The following is a 22852-nucleotide window of genomic DNA, read 5'->3' as shown; positions in this document are numbered from 1 at the left end:
AAAAAAAAGCAACACTAGCAGCCAACAAATGGCACCCAGAGAGCCACCCACTTGGGTGTGTGGAATCCAAGCAGCCGGCACTTCCCAGTCAAGAGACCGTGGCCAAGGGAAACAGAGAAGGCCGAGCCGGGGCAAAGAGGGGTGGGGGGTGGGAAAGCGCACACTGCAAATTACTGGTTGTTTTTTCTCCCACTGGATGCTCCGTGAGGCTGCTTTCTCGTACTCCCGTTTGCTGGTCTCCGATAGGAGTCCAAGATGGTGGATCAGCGCTGTGTTAGCTGGTAGGGGACCTCTGCATGAATGTTTCCTCGCTCTCCGTTCTCTGTCAGTTTTCTCACTCCATTTGGTTCTTGGCTGAGTTCTTTATCTCTTCATTTGATGTTTTAGGGTTTCAGGATTGTTGTATTCTCTGTTTGGCTTAGTTTTTCAGATCTTTGCTGTGGAGGGACAGCATGGTGCTTCTGCCTAGAGCGCCATTTTGCCGGAACTCCTCCCATGTTTTTAATATTTGATCTATATTTTCTTCATTTCTAATTTTCCAGGATGCCTTCTTTTATCATTTCCTTTATCTTTAGAAAGCTTTCTTTTATTATTCTTTAAGCATAAGTCTGGTGGCAATAAGTTATCTTAACTTTACTTCTTTTGAGAATGTTTTGATTCTCCCCTCATTCCTGAAGTATATATCCTCTGGGTATAGACTCTGGGTTGACAGTTCTTTTCTTTTAGCACTTGAAAAGTGTTTTGCCACTTCTTTTTGGCTCCCATGATTTCTGATGAGAAAACTGTCATTCAAATTGTTTTTCCCTTGTAGAAAAACTTGTTTCTCTCTTGGTGATTTTATGTTATTTTCCTTTGGTTCTCACAAGTTTGATTACAATGTATCTTGGCATGAACTTCTTTGGTTTTATCCTGTTTGGGGTTCACATACCTTCCTGAATTTGTAGGTTTTTGTTTTTTACCAAATTTGGGAAATTTCCACACATTATTGTTTTGAACAGGAATGCTGGTGTTGCATCAGTTAAGTGCTCAGCTGATAACAGAAACGTTCGCAGTTTCAACCCATCCAGTGGCTCTGTGGGAGGAAGACTTGACAGCCTGTTCCCATAAACACTATAGTCTAAAACTTCCTTTGGGGCAGTTCTGCTGAGTCATATGGGTTTGCTATGAGTGAAATCTACTTGAAGGCACCCAACAACAACAATTTCTTTGCATATTTTTTCAGCCCCACACTTTCTTCTCTCCTTCTGGAATTACACTGATAGAGTTGTTAAATCATTTTTTATAGTTCCCTGAGGTTCTGTTTATTTTATTTTCAGTCTGTTTTCTGTCTATTCTTCATACTGTGTAATTTCTATCATTCTGTCTTCAAGTTCACTGATTTTTTACTCTGCCATCTCCATTCTGTTGTTGAGCTCATTTAGTGTTTTTTTTTTGCTACTGTATTGTTTAGCTCTAAAATTTCTATTGGGTTCTTTTTTACTGTTTGCTGAGATTTTTCTATTTCATTACTGAGACTTTTTTTTTTTTAATTTGTTTTAATTGTGTTCAAAATTGGTACAGTAATTAAAACATTTTTATGATAGCTGCTTTAAAATCCTTGCCAGATAATTGCAGTGTTTTCATTATCTTAATGTTGGTGTATGTTGATTTTCTTTTATCATTCTAATTGAGTCTTTCTGGCTCTTGTTCTGATGAGTGATTTTCAACCATATCTTTGGTATTTTGGATATTATGTTATGAGGCTGCAGATGTTATTTAATTTTTTTCTTTGGTAAAGCCTTCACTGACATGGCATTTGTGGGCTAAGAGAGGTGCTGCCTCGTTGCTGTTTTGTGGGGTTGAAATTTCAGATTATCCTCTCAACCTCCCAGCAAGTCAGAGAGGTGGTTCATTGCTGTTGGATGGGGTGGAGTTTTAGGCTCCCACTCGGCCTCCACTGACATCACCCCAGTTGGAAGAGGGTGGGGTACCTTGTTACTGCTTCCCATGTGAACCTCACTGATACTGCATGGGGTAGCCTCTTTCACTCTAGATGGAAATAAAAGTCCCCTATTGAGTGTCTGACACCACCCCAGCAGAGGGTAAGGAGGTAGGGACCATTGCTGAAGAGTGTGAGGGTGGAGCCACTGTTTTATCTGTGATATTTGGCTGAATTAGGACGGTTATTAACTACAAATTTTTGTTTTGTTTTTTTTTTTCTGTTTTTGTCTTGCTAATCTGTTCCTTTTCCGTTTCTTTCTAGAGAGTGGTCTTTTCTGGGGTTCTTTTCCTGTCTGTGCCCATTGGGGTTTCAGGGATATTGGTCTATCCACCACCAAGCCTGGGATTAGGAGGTAAACAGAAAAAGAGTGCTTGCTACCATGTTGTTTGTAAGTCCTGAGATCCATAGCCAATGTGTCTTCTTCTTTCCGCTTTTTGAAGTCTTCTCATGCTTTCTTTATATAATATATCAGGATACTTATCTATACTTTGCAGGAGGAATAGAGAGATGTGCATCTACTCTATATTGTACCAGAATTGGAATTTCTACAGTAGCTTTTCAACTGTTCTTACTGCCGCCTTAACATGCCCTACCTCTCCTATAATAGGGAAATTTAAGTTCACTAAATAATAAAACAAATTACAAGTGAATGAATTATTTTTTTAAAAAATCAAGAAGAATGACAATACTAATAAATTATTCTAGCAGAAATGAATATATTTTTTACACTCTTACCTTATAGTTTGATTTTATCTACCTTTGCCCTTTAGGCACAATCCAGTTGTTATTTTATTTTATTTTTTTTTATTTTTATTGTCCTCTTTCCTACACTACAATCTTGAATAAAAGTTGTGTGCTTTTTCTAGTTATAATCTTCAAAGTGTCTCTTCTGCAGTAAGGGACAAGTTGATTTTATTTGTCCTATGACTACCTGATATCAAACTAATTTTAGACTATTTCAGAAGAAAGTTTCCTTCTTCCCTCTCAGACCCTTGCCTAAACTGTTTGTTATTACATACTTCTGCATCCATAGCACATTATTGTCTTCATTGAATGGTGACTTAAACCAGTAAATATTTCTTTCTTATTCAGTTAACTTGAGATTTGGGAATAATTAAGGAAAATAAAACAGAAGAAAATAAACTCTCATATCAGAATGTGACATCTTTGTGTTTTAGTTTCTCAATCAGTAATACAGCAAAAACTATATTCTTACTAAGTCACTGGGTTATATAAATAATAATGTAGCATATATAAATTTATTGTATCTAAATTGCAGAAGGGAGCTATGAAAACTGAAATACTAATTCACTTGTCTGTAAAAAATACAACTGTAATGGTACAATATTTTAGTGATTAATCCTTTAGGGGAGCATCAGAAACATTTTATTTTTTTCATAGAGAAGGCATTAAAGCTATTTATAATAAAACTTTTCATCGTAAAGTAGGTGATAGCTACAATTTATTGTCCACCTACTATGTAGTTTTCATATTTTATATAATTTAAATCTCATAAAAAATTTCAAAGGTAGATATTAGCCTTGTTTTACTTATGAGACAAATCAAGCTCAGGGAGATTAATTAACTTTCCCACTGTCTAGTCAATGCTAGAATTGAGATCCAACCTACGCTTATAGGTCTCAGACTCATTCCACAATGCAAACTTACATTTCAATATTATTAATTGCCATCTTAAATAGACAAAATTAGCCACTTAAGATTAATTAATTTCATGAATTGTATACAATCAATAAGGCAAATAATAAAATATTTCTTCAGCTTTGCCAGGTCTTTTGTTTGTTTGTTTCTCTTTTATAGAGATAATGTATATAATTTATTTTTTAAATGAAGAATAAGTCGTATGGCTGATGCTTCACAAATATAGAAGAGTGAATAAGCAGACTGTCTGAATTCCTGCTGCTTTCTTGAAGGCAGATTTATAATGATATCTTGGTGTGTTTTTTTAATGACACAATGGAAATTCGTATGAAAGATAACTGAACACCTTTTGGAATAGAAAATGCCAGAATCTGAAATATAAGAGTAGTGTGAGAAATGTCCTCTGCTATTAGTGTATTAACCAAACATATTAGGATTAAAAATTATCAGAAGTTTATGTTAGTTACTTTTCAAAGGGTATAAAAGTTACAATCCCTTACTTTGAAAAAAACAAAACATTAATACACTTTTCCATCCCCTAGGCATAGGGGCACCAATCACCAATGCCAAAGATGAAGTAATTGAAGATCTTTACCAACTTCTGCAGTCTGAAATCAATCAAACATGTAATCAAGACACATTGATAATTACTGGTGATTGGAAAGCTAAAGTTGGAAACAAAGAAGAATGATCAGTAGTTGGGAAATATGGCCTTAATGACAGAAATGACGCTGGAGATTGCATGATAGAATTTTGCAACACCAATGACCTATTCATCAGAAATACCTTTTTTCAACAACGTAAATGGTGACTACCTACATGGACCTCACCAGATGGAATACACAGAAATTAAATTGACTACATCTGTGGAAAGAAATGATAAAGAAGCTCAATGTCATCAGTCAGACTGTGGAACAGACCATCAATTTCACATATGCAAGTTCAAGTTGAAGCAGAAGGAAATTAAAACAAGTCCACACAAGCCAAAGTACAACCTTGAGTATATCCCATGAGCTGAATGACACCTAACAATAAAATAACAGGAACTAACAGGCATAGAGGTATAAAAATCTGCCTTCTTATTTACTGCCCATACGCTTTTGTCTTCCTTCCCATATGTGAAGGAAGGGAAAATGGTTTTCCATCTGCCTAGGTCCTAGGGATTATTATTATACTTCCTTTTAAAAAAGTATTAAAAAATTGTCTTAGGGAAAATGAGAGAAAGTCTGTGTCCTCTGTACAAAAATTTCTTGAAGTTACTGAATTTATGATGCCTTGGAGAATACTAGAGCAGAACAAATTTCCTTTTTTCTTGAGGTAGTCTTTTCTTTTGAGAACTTAGAACTCAACATCTCCAAATTGCAGAGATAGTGAAAAATTATATTCAACTCAAATTTCATACTTTAAAATTTTGATTTAATGAGAAATTTATTTATTTGCTACAAACATACAAATAACTTTTAAAAAATATGTTAGTAGTATAAACTGTTGTTTCTTAATAGAAGAATAAAGTGTAATGATCGAGTAATCTGTTGTTGTTAGGTGCTATCCTGTCAGTTCCAACTCATAGGAACCTTGTGCACAACAAAAAGAAAAAATGCCCAGTCCTATGTGCCATCCTCACAATCTTTGCTATGTTTGAGCCCATTGTTGCACCTACGGGGTCAATCCATCTCCCTGAGGGTCTTCCTCTTTTTCACTGACCCTCTACTAAACACGATGTCCTTCTCCAGAGATTGGTCCCTCCTAATAACATGTCCAAAGTAAGTGAGACAAAGTCTCACTATCTTTGCTCCTAAGGAGTATTCTGGCTGTACTTCCAAGACATATTTTTTCCTTCTTTTGTCAGTCCATGGTATGTTCAGTATTCTTCGCCAACACCATAATTCACTACATCAATTCTTCTTCAGCCTTCCTTATTCATTGGCCAGTTTTCTCATGCATATGAGGTGATTAAAAATACTGTGGCTTGCATCAGGCACACCTTAGTCCTCAAAGTGACATCTTTACTTTTTAACACTTCATAGAGGTCTTTTGCAGCAGATTTTCCCAATGCAATATGTCCTTTGATTTCTTGACTGCTGCTTCCATGGGCGTTGATTGTGGATCCAAGTAAAATGAAATACTTGGCAACTTCAGTCTTTCCTCCATTTATCATGATGTTGTTTATTGGTCCAGTTGTGAGGACTTTTGTTTTCCTTATGAAGAAGTGTAATCTGTCTTCATCAGTAAGTGCTTCAAGTCCTCTTCACTTCAGGCAAATAAAGTTGTGTCATCTGTATGTTGTAGGTTTTTAATGAGTCTGCCTCTAACCTGATGCCACATATGTCTTCATATAGTTCAGCCTCTTGGATTCTTTATCAACATACAGATTGAATAAGCATGGTGAAACGATACAACCCTGACACACACCTTTCCTGACTTTAAACCACATGGTATCCCCTTGTTCTGTTTAAACAACTGCCTCTTGGTCTATGTACAGGTTCCACATGAGTACAATTAAGGTTCTGGTATTCCCGTTCTTTGCAATATTATCCATAATTTGTTATGATCCACACAGTTGAATGCATTTGCATAGTCAATAAAACACAAGTAAACATTTTTCTGGTATTCTCTGCTTTCAGTCAAGGTCCACCTGACATCAGTAATAATATCCCTTGTTTCATGTTTTCTTCTGAATCTGGCTGGAATTTCTGGCAGTCCTTTGTCAATGTACTGCTCCAACCATTTTTTAATTATCTTCAGCAAGAATTTTCCTTGCTTGTGATATTAATGATATTGTTTGATATTTTCCACATCCTGTTGGATCACCTTTCTTTGGAATGTTCACAAATATGGATCTCTTCCAGTGAGTTGGCCAGGTGTCTGTCTTCCAAGTTTCTTGGCATAGGTGAGTGAGTACTTCTAGTGTTGCATCCATTTGTTGAAACATCTCAGTTGGTATTCTATCAGTTTCTGGATTCTTGTTTTCTGCCAATGCCTTCAGTGCAGCCAAGACTTCTTCCTTCAGTACCATTTGTTCTTGATCATATGCTACCTCTGGAATTGTTTGAATGTTGACCAGTACTTTTGGTATGGTGACTCTGTGTATTCCTTCCCTCTTCTTTTGACACTTCCTGCATCATTAAATATTTTGTCCATAGAATCCTTCAATATGGCAACTAGAGGTTTGACTTTTTTCTTCAGTTCCATCAGCTTTAAAAATGCCAATTGTATTCTTCTGTTTTGGTTTTTCTAATTCCAGATCATAGTATCTTTCATTACAATACTTTAGTATTCTTAAGCCTTCCTTTGAAATCTTCTGTTCAACTCCTTTACTTCATCATTTATTCCATTCACTTTAGCTACTCTACATTGAAGAGCAAGTTTCTTCTGCAGTCTGAAATTGATCAAACATGCAATCAAGACACACTTATAATTAAGAGTGATTAGCCATGGTAATAAAAACCACTCTAGGGATTGCATGATAGACTTTAGCAAGACCAGTGACTTATTCATTGGAAATACTTTTTTTTTTAAGAACATGAATGACGACTATATACATGAACCTCACCAGATGGAATAAACAGGAATCAAATCGACTACATCTGTGGAAAGGTACAGTGGAGAAGCTCAGTATCATCAGTCAGAACAAGGCCAGTTGCTGATTGCAGAACAGACCATCAATTGCTCATATGCAAGTTCAAGTTGAAGGTGAAGAAAATTAGAACAAGTCCACAAGAGCCAAAGTATGACCTTGAGGATGTCCCACCTGAATTTAGAGACCATCTCAAGAATAGATTAGACCCATTGAACCTTAATGACCAAAGACCAGATGACTTGTGAGATGACATCAAGGACATCATACATGAAGAAAACAAAAAGTCATTAAAAGGACAGGAAAGAAAGAAAAGACCAAATTGTCAGAAGAGACTCTGAAACTTGTCCCTTGTCTAGTACACATGTATCACTGGATTTAGGGTCAGACAGAAGATAATTGACAACATGTACTTAAATATAAGACTTAGAGATGTTATGAAGAAACTTATATAATATTTGTTAAGTACTCATTACAGTGACAGGCACACGATAAACATTTAATAAGTAGTAGGTATAAATATAACATTCAATTTTAGTATTCAAATACACGAATTATGTTACTAATAAAGCAATCTCAAAAGGTTACTTAGATTTTTTTCTGAGGTATTATAAACCAAATATTTTGATTATTGCTTTGTGTGTATCAATGTTATTCTTATCCTTGAGAAAAAATACATATCAGATACTAAACAATAATTTTTTTAAAACCACTAAAGTTACCCAAGTTGAATCATTTTGTATTTTTAAACCTATACTAAAGAAGAAAGAGTATTATATATTTAAGGAGTACTGGACTAATAGGCAACATCACGATAAATGGATAAAATATTGAAGTTGTCAAGTATTTCATTTTGCTCGTAACCACAATCAACTCTCATGGAAGCAGCAGTCGGGAAATCAAAGGACATGTTGCATTGGGCAAAACTGCTACAAAAAGACCCCTTTAAAGTGTTAAAAAGCAAGGACGTAACTTTAAGGATTAAGGTGCACCTGACCCAAGCCAGGACCAGGCAGGATTTCCTTCTGTTGTGTATATGGTCACTATGAGTTGAAACCGATTCGATGACACCTAACAACAACCACCACTGTCGTTTTTTATGTAAAACTGAAGTAAAAAATATAAATAAATAAACATAAAAGTGCACACATAATCAATGTTCAGCTCAATATATTTTCACAACATGAATCCACTCATGTTACCAGTACCCAGAACAAGAAAGAGAAAAATTCTAGCACCCCAAAGTCCCCCTAATATTCCTTCTGAGTCACTCCCTTACAAAAGTAACCACCATGCTGATTTTTATCATGATTGATTAATTCTGGCTATATCTGAACAACTTTTTAAATGGGATATGAATCACTTACTGATGAAGATCAAAGACCACAGCCTTCTGTATGGATTATACCTCAACTTAAAGAAAACAAATATCCTCACAACTAGACCAGTAAGTAACATCATGATAAACGGAGAAAATATTGAAGCTGTAAAGGATTTCCTTTTATTGGATTCACAATCAATGTCCATGGAAGCAGCAGTCAAGAAGTCAAAAGACACATTGCATTGAGCTAATCTGTTGCAAAAGACCTCTTTAAAGTGTTAAACAGCACTCTAAGGACTAAGATGAGTCTGATCCAAGCCATGGTGTTTTCAGTCACCTCATACGTATGTGAAAGCTGAACAATGAATAAGGAAGACTGAAGAAGAACTGATGCATTTGAATTATGGTGTTGGTGAAGAATATTGGATATACCATGGACTGCCAGAAGAATGAACAAATATGTCTTAGAAGAAGTACAGCCAGAATGCTCATTAGAATCAAGAATGTTAAGACTTCTCTCACATACTTTGGACATGTTCCCTAGAGAAGGACATCATGCTTGGTAAAGTAGAGGGTTAGAGAAAAAGAGGAAGACCCTCAACAAGATATATCAACAAAGTGACTGTAACAATGGGCTCAACCATAACAACAATTGTGAGGATGGCGCAGGACAGGGCAGTGTTTCATTCTGTTGTACACAGGGTTACTATGAGTCAGAACTGACTTGATGGCACCTAACAACAACCTGTAAACAGGATCATACTCATTATCTTTGTGTCTAGCTTCTTCCATTTGACATTTATGTTTTTGAGATTCAGCGATCTTGTTGAGTAGTGTAATTTGTTCATTCTCATGATTGTGTGGTATTTAATTACATAAACATACCACAATTTCTTTATCTATTGTACTGTTGATGAATATTTGGTTGTTTCCAGATTCTGGTTCTACGTGCTGCAGTGAACACTCTTGTACATGTTTCTACTGAGAGCGTGGCTGCAAATCTGTTTAGAACAAAATGCTCTCTTCTAAATTTGGCTTTTTTTGTCTCAATATTATGCTTATGAGATTCATCCACATTGCATATTGCTATAAACACTATATTATTTATAGAGGTGGTTCATTCATTCTCTTTATCCTATAATGCAAGAGTGCTTTGCTTTGATAAGTGTGTTTTCTTGCAGGTTTCCCTGTGGCTGCTCATTTCTCTGATTTAGTTTGAATTTGCCTAGAATGATGTTTGCCCCAGAGAAGGACTGTTAATGGCCTACTCATTCTCTGCCTCTTTACTGCCATACTGAAAGAGCCCCCAGTCAGACAGTTTAACAGCAGCAATCAATGCATTTGGCTCAGTACAAGGAACTACCATTGTTTTCATCATGTGAAAATCACAGAAAATACTCCCTCAATATAAAGAGTTAAAACTCTTCTAGCATTTTTAATTAAGTAGCCATTGACTTTATAGTTATTTTATTTCTCTTTCACATTGAAATCCTTTATAATTAAGCTAAATCAATGCCTAATTTACTACAACCTTTGCATTTGGTTAGTCTTTTATCTCAAAGCATTCATTATCTTCTCATGTGCTTCCAGAAACTTAGAAAGATAGGGAGAAAAAAATTCTTTCTCTGACTTGTTCAAAATGAAAGTTTATGTACAACTGGGGAAAAGTTGTCAACTGCATTTGTTCTATCATGTGGCTCTGGGTTTCTCACCAATGAATTGCATGCTGAATTGTTATTCATAAATTGTTAGCATTATCTCTATTTTAAAAAATCAGCCATGTCACTTACACTTTATCTTATCTTGATATTTAGTTATTGATAATACGTAAAACTAGCTCTTAATCTTCACTTAAAGGAAATTCAATTTCTTAAGACAAATAACTTCTCAAGAACTGCATCTCTTTTTGAATTTTTGTGTTTCTATTATTATTAATATCTGATTTCATTATTCCTTAGAGATTTTTGCCAATACTGTTGAAAAAATAAAAATGCTTCACTGAATAGTATTTGTAGCATGGGATCTTCAAAAACACACACAGACGCGAGTTGTCATCCTCAAAGATATTTCATATTAGGTTGAAAACATGAACTTTACATCAGTGACCTTATGTTATTATCTATTTCATCTTTATTCAAATTATCTTTTTAGAAAGCAAATAACTATGAAAGTGGATTGGAACATTTTTATTCTGAAAGGAAAAATAACAGGAAGGACATTTGGGAATAATGAATTTGTACTCATCTATTCTTGAGGGTATTATATATACAAAATATTTATTTGCAAAGAAGAGTCATTTACAGAAGTGAGTTTTTTTGTTTGTTTGTCTTTTTAATGCAATAACGTGTTTTCAAACAGTACCTTGCTCTTAGTTAAGGGTTGAAAGTGGAAACTGAGCATGGCTCTATCCTTCTTAGGCAGAGTTATAAAAACAAATAAGGCATTATTTATTATATTGGGCATAGTCAACATTAACCAAAAACATATCCTTATAATTACAACACAAGAATATATTAATTCACTAGCGTAACTTTTTCAAGAGTTCAAAATTCAATCTTACTACCAACAGCTTTCCATAGCTTATGTTCTTGAAGTTAGTGCATTTATTCTAGTATTTTTTTTAATAAAAGACCCGATAAATTTACTTTCTTTCAACTTAAATGAAACCTGAAAGCAATGACCCCCCTGGACAATAGACAATTTCCAAGTTGCTATAATTCAATGTTACAGTCAAATAATAATAATATGAAAGAGTATTTTACCTTCTCTGACTTATGTGCAATGAGTATATTTAATCATTATTTCAACAATGCAATTCTACCAACAGAGAAGAAAACATGGAAAAAAATTTAAGATTACCTTTTGTATGTTATTTGCCCACTGTTCAGAGGTCTGTTGAAACTTAGTGGTTTTGTACAGTGTTATATAAATTACCACTTCCTGTTTCGCTCTTAGTTATGAATTTCCTGTCTCCTGTATATGCTGTCCTACATAAACACTTTCTCTATCTGACTGTCAAACTACTATTTTTAAATTTCATATTGTTGGATACAATAAATAAATCACATGAAACGTAAATTCTATTAAATTTATTTTGCATAAAGTAGTTTTATACCTTGTATCGTAAATAAATGCAGAAGAAGTAAAGGAGTTTTAAAATGATTTCTCCAGAGCTAGCCTACTTCAAATGTAAAATAACTTGTTTTTCTTATTGATAAGTCAAAAGAAAATAAAACCACAGACTGCTAGTTTTTTAAAATAGGTTTGCATATCTAAGAATTGCTGCTGCACCTCTCTTTCTACAATGATGCAAAAACATTTGCTTTCTAAAATTTAATCAGATATGAATACATTTTGAGAACAAATGAATAAAAGTAGATGAAACCCAAGTGGCTTTCACAGGATTAATATAAGAGCTAGCCTTAGCCTTTAAATGAGAACAAAACAAAAATAGAGTGCTTGTGGAATCATTCTAAAGGTTTAATTGTTAGAACTCTAAATGATTTTCTTGTTTCCATACATCCTTTATAAACATGTTTTTTTATAAGCACAGTGAATCACAGATTTTGAAAAGTATCCTTTGCTTTTTATTGTTTTGTTCTAAGTTAGATTCTGATCTACCTTCTAATCCACAGAGCACCCATATGAGCCAGAGTGGCATCACAATGTGAAAAAGTCCAAGTTGCCTTTTAAGTGTATAGACTCTGTGACAGCTGAGCATGTTCAGTTCTGAGATTCATTCTCTATATTCTGTTGAAGCTCTAAAAGGAAAGAAAAGAAAAGAAACTAAGTTGAAATAGCACTTAATGGGAAATAATGAAAAGCTCTCATACAAACAGAATGTGAGGGTAAGAGGTAGAATAAAGGAGACTAGAATTTCTTCTCAGATTTGTTACCATAGTGTTTTCTAATTTTCTGCTTCTTGGCTTCCAGGTGATTGAAGACATTTGGTCAGTTTCTGGGCAATAGCTTTGTTCTCTTCTCCTGTGACACTTTGCTAGACAACATTTTGAAGGCTTTCTGCTGTTACCTGGAGACATGTGACTGAGTTGTGGCCAGTGCTCTCTCAGAAAAAGTGATGGACGCTCACTTTAGACTTGTTTTGGATGCAAAAAATTCCTCACATAATCTCCCAAATTCTCTTTTTCCTTAACTAACTGGGGAGATGTAGGGGATCTAGTAGATAATTCCAGGGTTCTGGAAAAGGCACATAAGGGAGGAGCATTGATCCCTGAATGGCTATAAAGTAACTTACCCCCGAAGACCAACTGCCATTAGACTCCTTTTTCAGCGAGAAAAATCTCTGATTGTATTACATCACTGAGATGTTGAACTTGTTTTTATAATTAATCATACTTAACATGACTAATACAAACATATTTTCTTTGTTAGTTGTCAATACATGCTACTTGAAATATATTGGGCACCACAACAGGACAAAGTTTCCCATGTGTAAAAATTGTTACTTAAATATTTTGCCTATTCTGTGTACCAGATCTTTGACTGTGATGTTCAGTTTTGGCCCATATACTTCATATATCTGTCTTTAGGCACATTGCCAAATATTCTTCATCTTGGGAGTTTGTAATAATAACAGATATAAAAGAAATACTTGTTTGGATGACATCATTTATATTATCATATAAAATTACATGTATAGTGTTATGGATTAAATTATGTCCCCTAAACAGATGTATTGAACTCGTAACTCTTAGTTCTGTGAACGTGATCCTGTTGGGGAAGGGGAGAGAATCTTCTTTTGTTATGCCAATGAGGTTATACTGGAGTAGAGTGGATCCTAAATCTAATACCTTCTGAGTGAAGCGACCATATGATGAACTGTTTATAAGCCAAGGAATGTCAAGGATTGTCCAGTCTACAGACAAAGGTAGGGCATTTCTTTAGAGTTGATGCCCTAATTTGGACTTCTAACCTTCAAAACTGTAAGGCAATAAATTTCTATTTTTTAAAGCCACTCAGTTGTAATATTTTTGTTGTTGTTGTTACAACAGCCCTAGGAAACCAAGAAATGTGGGTATATAGGCACATATATACTTATGTTTACTATATACTTTGATATATAATTTTACATGTTTTAACATATACTTAAATTTATTATACAATATTAAAATAAATTCCTATAATATGCTAATAATAATATTAGAATAATTGCATTATAGATATACATATAAATAAATGTTATATACTTTTCTATACTATTAGCAGCAGAATAAAAATATCACAGTAGAAAATTGGATAAAAATTTTCAGTCTACCATTCAGGAGAGATTTAGACATATCCCTTTGCCATGTTGCTAAAAGAAAGATTTCTATTCTTCTCTTGATTGAATTTTCCATCTTACATTGTTCAGTTCTAAGGAGGTTCCTTTTCTGTGATATTTGTGTTTTAGTCCAAGTTGTGCTGGGATGCTGTCTTCTTATAGAAGATGTTCATAATTTTTGGATAAGTTTTTGAGTTTTTGTTAAAGTACAGAATTTATTATAAGCACATGTATTGTTTGTATTTAGTATTATCTAATATTTTTATTAATAATAAAATATATAATAATGACATAAAAATATAATGACAATTAAATAATAATATTATCTAAAAAGAGGAAAAATAGAATTTATGTAATCTCAGACAATAACTGTGAATGGTCTGAGATTTTACCCTGCTTGCAAACTAAGTCTGTCACTGTTTCATAGATGCTGGAAGAAAATAATAGCCTACTTGGTCAGAAAAAAGAAGTTTATTACTCACAGCAATAGCACTAGCCAGTGTATCAACATTTCCTTGTTCTCTAAGTGCTAGTTCTCATGAGGTAACACTAAGGATGGCACCTGCATTCACAGGAGAGTAACCCTGATCTTAAGGAAAGTGAATCTTTTATAATTGGCAGTAAGGATGTCTGCCCTTTGCTCCAGAGGGAGATGCTTTGTGTATCTTCCAAGACTGCTCACATGCAAACAGCTTAAAAGATATTTCAGAACAAAGGTCATCAGTTCCTTCTGCTTGTGAGATGTGCAGAGAGACCAATGGGGACTTGTCTCTCCACATCACCAAGCAGCCTCTATATCCATTGATTCCTCTATTTCTGTATCCATTATCTATATATTATATTCAGCTCCTTTTACTTTGGCCTTGTTACTGCAATAGAAGAGAGTTTTCCTTTGACTCTATTTGACTGAAAAGAGTAATATATAGATTATAATCTGAGTTGAAACCTGTTTCTCCCACTGAGCTGAGTCGAACTACTTTGACACTTGTTTGATGTCATCCTTTAATAGTTTCTTCTCTGTATTCTGCTTGCAGCTGCTCAAGGGGTTAATATTTAGCTATCAACAGCCTGTGCCCTCTGATATGGGTAATGTGAGGCATAAAGCACAACATTCTTTTTTTTTTTTTTATTGTACTTTAGGTTAAGGTTTACAGAACAAATAGTTTCTCATTACACAGTCAGTACGCATATTGTTTTATGACATTGGTTAACAAACCCACAACATGTCAATACTCTCCCTTCTCGACCTTGGAGGACCTTTTTTCTTTTTTGGTGAAAATATACATAGTCAAAGATACACCATTTCAAAATTTCTACATGTACAGTTCAGTGACATCGATTACATTCTTCCAGTTGTGCTGGTATTCTCACTATCCTTTTCCAAATTATTCCATCACCATTATCTTCAACTCACTGCCCCCTAAGCTTCCCATCAAACCTTTTGAGTTGCTGTTGTCAATTTGATATCACATAGATAATTCTTTTTTTTTGTTTTTTGTACTTTAGGTGAACGTTTATAAAACAGAATAGTTTCTCATTAAACAGTTAGTACCCATATTGCCCTGTGACAATGGTTAACAACCCCACGACATGTCAGCACTGTTCTTTCTCAACCTTGGGTTTCCTATCACCAGCTTTCCTGTCCTCTTCTGCCTTCTAGTCCTTGTCCCTGGACTGCTGTGCCTCATTAGTCACATTTTGTTTTATAGGGCTGTCCAATTCCCAGCTGAACTGTGAACCTCGGGAGTGACTTCACCAATGAGCTAAAAGGGTGTCTGGGGGCCAGACTTTCAGGATTTCTCCAGTCTCTGTCAGGCAGTAAATCTGGTCTTTTTGTGTGTGTTAGAATTTTGTTCTACATACTTCTCCAGCTCTGTCCAGGATCTTGTATTGTGATCCCGGTCAGAGCAGTCAGTGGTGGTAGCTGGGCACCATCTAGCTGTACTGGACTCATTCTGGTGGAGGCCTTGGTAGCCGTGGTCCATTAGTCCTTTAGACTAATCTTTTCCTTGTATCCTGTTCTCTTCATTCTCCCTTGCTCCCGAAGGGGTGAGACCAGTGGAGTATATTAGATGGCTGCTCACAGGCTTTTAAGACCCAAAAGCACAAGATTCTTGATCCTTTCCCTTAAGGAATGTGTATTACAATGGCTACAATAAGACATATCCACGTAAAAATAACAGCAAGTAAATGACTCATTGTGACAGTCAAATTCAAAGGTAATTATGAGTGCTATTCAAATTCCTTTGTTTCAGGAAAAAAACACTTTATAAAGATAGATGCTGATGAACCATCCCTCTTAAGGAAGCTATTTGAATATTTTTATTTAGTTGTACATAAAGGCACAGTCTTCAAATGTCAACATAATAAGTTAATTCTGCCCATTTGGTCTCAAAATGTGCTCACTTTAGAACACTGTCCAATAGAAAAATAATGCAAATATCAAAGGTGAGCAATGTTGGTAATTTTCATAGCCAGATTAAAAAAAAAATCAAGTAAATTAGCTTTAATGATACATTTTATTTAAGCTCAGATAGTCAAAATATTATCATGTCTATTTATAGGTTGTTGTTGTTGTTGGTCGCTGTTGAGTTGGCTCCAACTCACGATGACCTTGTGCATAACAGAAAAAAAACCGTTACCCAGTCCCATGCCATCTTCATGGTCATTGGTATGTTTTAATCCATTTAATCTATTGGGTCAATTCATCTAATTGAAGATTATCCTCATTTTTCTGACCCTTTACTTTATGATCCATGATGTCCTTTTCTAATGATTTGTCTTTACTGATGATGTATCCAAAGTAAGTGAACAGATGTCTCACCATCCTTGCTTCTCTGAAACATTCTGATTGTGTTTCTTCTTTATTCTTTACTATCTCTTCAATATTCTTCACTAACACCAAAATTAGAGTGTATCAATTCTTCTTCTGTATTCCTTTTCATTGTCCAGCTTTCCCATGAATATCAGGCAATTGAAAAGAACAAGACTTGGGTCAGAGGCACCTTAGCCATCAAAGTGACATCTTTGCTTTTTAAAACTTAAAAAGATCTTTTGCAGCAGATTTGTCCAATGCAATGTCGTTTGATTTCTTGACTCCTGCTTTCTTGGACATTGACTGTTGATCCAAGTAAGATAAAATAAAATGACGACTTTAGTTTTTTCTCCACTGATCATGATACTTATTGGTCCAGTTGTGAAGATTTGTGTTTTCTTCATGTTTAGATATAATCCCTATTGAATGCTGTAATTTGTGATCTTCATCAGTGCTTCAAGTCATCTTCGTTTTTGGCAAGCAAGGTTGTATCATCCGCAAATAGCCGGTTATTAATGAGTCTTCCCACAATCCTGATACTGCGTTCTTCTTCACATAGTTCAGCTTCTTGGATTATTTATTCAGCATACAAATTAAATAAATAAGGTAAAAGAATACAACCCTTCTGCATACCTTTTCCAATCCAGTACCACACTGTATTCCCTTGTCCTGTTCTACTGACTGTCTCTTCATCCTTGTACAGGTTCCATATGAGCACATTTAAGAGTTCTGGTATCCTCATTCTTAGTAATGTTATCCACATTTTGTTATGATCCACATAGTCATAGGCCTTGGCATAGTAGATAAAACACAGGTAAACATTTTTATAGTATTCTCTGCTTTCAGCCAAGATCCATCTGACATAAGCAATGCTATACCTCATTCCCTGTCTTATTCTGAATCCAGCCTGAACTTCTGGAATTTCTCTGTCAATGTATGGCTGCAGTCATTTTTGAATTACCTTTAGCAAAATTTCGCTATCATGTGAGCTTAATGATGTTGTTTGATAGTTTCCACATTAATGAGAAACTTTACATCGTTTATAAAATCAGGTGTATATTTTACACTAAGAGCACCTCTTGATTTGGATCAGCCACATTTCAAGTGCTCAATAGCTGCATGTGGCTAGTGACCACAGTAATTGGCAGTGTAAATTTAGAAGAAAAAGAAAATCCAATAACATTTAATTGCGTCATCAAACGTGCAAAGTGACTTTTAAATTGGAATTACATAATGCTGAGATATCTTGTGTGAATGTACCTGAATATGAATAAACTCTGTTTTTCATTTAATTTTTCCATAATAGCAACATGGTACAGTGACAAGAGTATTGGATTGAGGGTCTAGAGTCACAGGCTTAAGTTCCAGCTGAATTGTACACTAGCTCTAGTGAGTCATATAAATTCTTGCATTTGCATTCCTTCGTTTGTAGCAAAAAGGCACTAGAGTTTATACTTTATAATGTTGTCATAGTTCTAACATTCTGTCATTCTGTGCAGTATAAATAAATAGATACAGGGGAAAAATTAAATAATGTTGAGAAATTAATAATCATGACTTTTAAAAAGCAATGAACCAATGACTTTACATAGCGATTAAATCTACTTTGTATAGGGTCACTTAAAGATCACATAATCATATACCAGTTCATGTAAAATATTGGCATGGCCTGGGAATAAACATTTAATAAAAATTATGGGAAATATCTCATGTTTAGATTTGAGGGTCATATTGGTATATCTTTGTATCATGAAAAATTTTATTTTCCCAAGAAGAAAAGCCCGGCACAATGAAACAAGCAAAATGTAATGGAGAAATATGATGAATTAAACATGCTGCAGTCTTCCTAGACACATACATTAACCTGTCTGACAGAAGATATTGGCTAATTCATTTAGCCCAAAACATTGTCTTGAAAACTCATAGCTGGTAACAAATTCAGTCCTTTACAAAGCTATATGCCTCTGGGCATCTCAAAAACATATTCAAGTTCAACTTCAACTGCAGTGAGAAGTTAGTTATTGAGTAAACTTTCAGGTTTCCTTGTACATTTGAGTCAATCACACTATATCTGCGCTTAACATTTTCCCTTTGTTCTACAAATATGATTTGACCCTAGAAAGAGAGGAAAAAAATATTATCGATAGAACAATTGAATGCAGGAATGTTTGCTCTGCAACCTTTAAGGGAGGCTCTCAATCCTATGTTGATAAACTACTGTGTTTGACTAACTTGAGTTTCCTGGGTTTTCTGATATTACTACTACTGGTTGCTATTGAGTCAATTCTGAGTAGAACTGTGCTCCATACGGTTTTCAATAGCTGATTTTTCAGAAGTAGATCAAGCTTTTCTTCTGAGGTGTCTCTGGGTGGACTTGAACCTCTAATGTTTTAGTTAGCAGCAGAGCACTTTTAATGTTTGCGCAATCCAGAGACCACCTCTGATTTTAGGAATCTCTCAGAATTTAGAAGCAAATAGGTTTTTATTGAGTTGCCTTACTTTTAAGGAAATGTAGTTGTATGCATACATTCATTAAGAATGTGCGGAGAACTTCCGGCAAAATGGCGCTCTAGGCAGAAGCACCACACCGTCCCTCCACAGCAAAGAACAGAAAACCTAAGCCAAACAGAGAAAACAGCAATCCTGAGACCATAACACATCAAACGAAAAGATAAAGAACTCAGCCAAGCCCCAAATGGAGTGAGAAAACTGACAGAGAACGGAGAGCACAGAGAGATTCATGCAGAGGTCCCCTATCAGCCAACGCAGCGCGGATCTGTAATCTTGGACTCCTATCAGAGATCAGCAAAAAGGGAGTATGAGAAAGCATCTTTGTGGAGCTTCCAGCAGGAGACAGAACAACCGGTAATTTGCAATATATGCTTTCCCACCCCCCACCCTTCTTCACCCCCACTCAGCCTCCTCTGTTTCCTGCAGCCAAAGTCTCTTGTCTGGGAAGCACCAGCTGCTTGGATTCCACCCACCCGCACTGGCTGGCTCCCTGAGTGCCATTTGCTGGCTGCTGGTGTAGCTTTTTTCCACTTCTTTTGATTTCTTCCTTACCTCTCACCACCTCCCCCTCCTTTCGCCCAAATACCTGGCTCTGAGCGCCATCTTTGCTTCTTTCTAAGAGGCTGCAGAGCTCTGTTCGAGTGTAGAACTGCTTCCCGGCCTGGGCTGCCATGCTGGTGGGATCCCAGGGCTTTTCTTTGTTTCTTTGTTTTGAATTGTTTGTTTTCTTTTCTTTTTCTCTAGTTGGGAGCCCGTTCTGCCTGGACAGTGCTACATGGATTGGGACCTAAATGCTCAGCTTGTACAGAAGTGCAGAGGGATCCCAGAGAGCATTTCTTTTTTTGTGGGTTTTTTTCCCTTTTTCTGTTTATTTGGGGGCTTTTCTTGTTCTTTTTTTTAAAATTTGTTTTGTTTTCTTTTCCTTCTTTTTCCCTTTTTGTCTTTCTTCATTACCCAGTTTCTCATCTCTCTCTTCCATCCTTCTCTTCCTGTTCCCTGAATCCCTGGCATTGTATACCTCTACGCCTTCTAACCAGGCTGTACTGCAACACCTGGGAACAACTTCCCCAGACCTTGTAGCCACACTGGTGGCATCCCTGGGAGCTTTGCTGTTCTTTTTCCTTTCTAGTTTTTATTTATTCATTCTTTTATTTTTTTCCTTCTTCCCCTTTTTGTTTTTCTTCATTTCATAGTCTCTCATCTCTCCATTCCAACGGCAAGCTCCTCTAGCACTCTTTTTTGTTTGTTTGTAAGTTTTTGGCACCTGTTCCTCTCTCCTCTCTCCCATATCTGTCTTAGCTCCACAAGTAACAATCTCCCCCCTACATCTTGCCTACCTGCACCGTGCGCTTAACATCACACCACCAAGCAGCAAAGGCACAGTCTACTGGAACCTGCCCTGCACTAATTAACAACCCGCCCTGGTGGCTGTAGTAAGTGCCGCAAGCAACCCATCCCAGCAACTCCTCTTCAGCTAGACCTGCCCTGCTGTACCATATCTGAGTGACTGACCCTGACAATTGGAGAAGGAGGTGAAAACTATCATGCCTACAGATGAGCAAACAACAAAGAACACACTGCCCGCCTGCTCAGACATAGCCAAATTTTAAAAAAAGGATGAAACAAACAAATCTACAATCAATAAACGAGGAAAATAACTTCTGAATGCCCCAAAGACAGCAGACAATATCAAAACATTTACAAAAAATAGGACAGGACGGTTCCAGTAGGCATCAAAAATAAAACACCAGATGACTTTCCAGTGGAAGAAGAGGCACTAGAACTACCTGATAGGGAATTCACCTCTCTAATACTCAGAATTATCCAAGAGTTGAAGCAAAAAGCAGACAAAACTGAAGAAAAAATAGACAAAATCATGGAAAAGGCAGAAAATTCATGGAAAAGACAGACAAAAAAGTGGAAGAATTCAGGAAAATTATGCAGGAACAAAATGCCAAAATAAATTCACAACAAGAAATTATACAAAAACAACAATTAGAAATCCAAAACATAAACAACAAGAATTCAGAAATGGACAGTGTCACAGAAGGTCTGACGAACAGATTTGAAATGGTGGAAGACAGGATCAGTGGATTTGAAGACAAACACTTGGATACAACTCTGTTCGAGGAAAACTCAGAAAAAAGAACAAAGAAAAATGAAAAGACCCTGAGAGTTAGGTGATATACAATCAAAAGAAAAATTTGCAAGTGATCAGAGTTCCAGAACAGCAGGAGAAAACAGAAAACACAAAGAGGACCATTAAAGAACTGCTGACAGAAAACTTCCCCAATATCATGAAAGATGACAAACTGGCCATCCAAGAAGCTCAATGAACCACATATAGGCTAGACCCCAAAAGAAAATCACCAATCTTATCATAATGACACTCACCAAAACCAAAGACAAACAAAGAATCCTGACAGCAGCTCATGAAAAGCAAGAAGTCACATACAGAGGAGAAACAATAAGACTAAGCCCAGATTATTTGGCAGAAACCATGCAGGCAAGAAGGCAATGGGATAACATATATAAAACATTGAAAGAAAAAAAACACCAGCCAAGAATAATGTATCCTGAAAACTCTCGTTAAAATATGATGGTGAAATTAGGACATTTCCAGATAAACAGAAATTAAGGGAATATGTAAAAACCAAACCAAACCTACAAGAATTAATAAAGGGAGTTCTTTGATCTGAGAACAAACAACTTCAGCTCACAGGCTGAATCTAGGATGCAGGATCGTACGAGCCAGATACCAATCTAGGAAATGAACTCTTAAGGACTATCCAAAACCAAAAGAAATACAACAGGGAATCAGAGCAGTTAATCTGTAAACGACAACAACATCAGAACAGTAAAAGAGGGAATAAACGGTGTAGATGTAGAACCTTCTAATGGAGAGGAAAGCAAGGTGATACCAAGTAATAATAGACTGCTTCAAACTTAAAAAGATAAGGGTAAATTTCATGGCAACCACAAAGAAAGTTAACAAACATACTCAAAATAATGGGGAAAAACATAAAGTCTCAGCAAAAACCAAACTTACAAAAACAAAAGAAATGAAAAAAAAATACACAAACAAAAATTATTCAGCACAGAAGAGTAAGAAGAACAAAAAACATGAGTGCCACCAGAAAAAGCACTACAAAATGATAGCAACAAACTCACATCTACCAATAATTACACTGAATGTAAATAGACTCAATGCACCCATAAAGAGACGGAGAGTGACAGAATGGATAAAAAAACAGGATCCGTCAATATGCTGGCTAAAAGAGACACACCTTAGAAATAAAGACGTGAATGTATTAAAAGTCAAAGGTTGGAAAAAAATATATCAAGCTAACAACTACCAAAACAGAGCAGGAGTGGCAATACTAATCTCAGATAAAATAGACTTTAAAACAAAATCTGCAATAAAAGACAAAGAAGGACACTATATAGTGATTAAGGGATGATCCATCATGAAGACATAACCATAATAAACATCTACACACCCAATGACAGGGCTCCAAAATACATAAACTCTAACAACACTGAAAATAGAAATTGACAGTTCCACAACAATAGTAGGAGATTTCAACACACCACTTTCAGTAAAGGACAGAACAACTGAAAAGAAACTCAGCAAAGATACAGAAGACCTAAAGGGCACAATCAGCCAACTTGACCTCATAGACATATATAGAACACTCCATTCCAAC

At 35.7% G+C, this 22852-nt stretch overlaps 1 protein-coding gene across 5 annotated transcripts in view; it reads right to left on the bottom strand.

Moving 5' to 3' along the window:
- LOC101352400 (N-deacetylase and N-sulfotransferase 4) overlaps positions 1-11435 on the bottom strand; it is a 493510-nt gene extending 482075 nt beyond the window's left edge. For 2 of the 5 annotated variants that reach the window (XM_004385892.2, XM_023740189.1), the window contains exon 1: positions 11398-11435. The gene's annotated coding sequence lies outside the window, so the exon portion shown is untranslated. The remainder of the gene's footprint in view (positions 1-11397) is intronic. The other 3 variants (XM_023740187.1, XM_023740188.1, XM_023740186.1) reach the window with 3 other exon arrangements.
- Positions 11436-22852: the final 11417 nt, after the last annotated feature.

The sequence above is a fragment of the Trichechus manatus genome, unplaced genomic scaffold (assembly GCF_000243295.1).
Source record: "Trichechus manatus latirostris isolate Lorelei unplaced genomic scaffold, TriManLat1.0 scaffold00150, whole genome shotgun sequence".
Lineage (NCBI taxonomy): Eukaryota > Metazoa > Chordata > Mammalia > Sirenia > Trichechidae > Trichechus > Trichechus manatus.
This window is presented reverse-complemented; position numbering and strand designations above follow the sequence as displayed.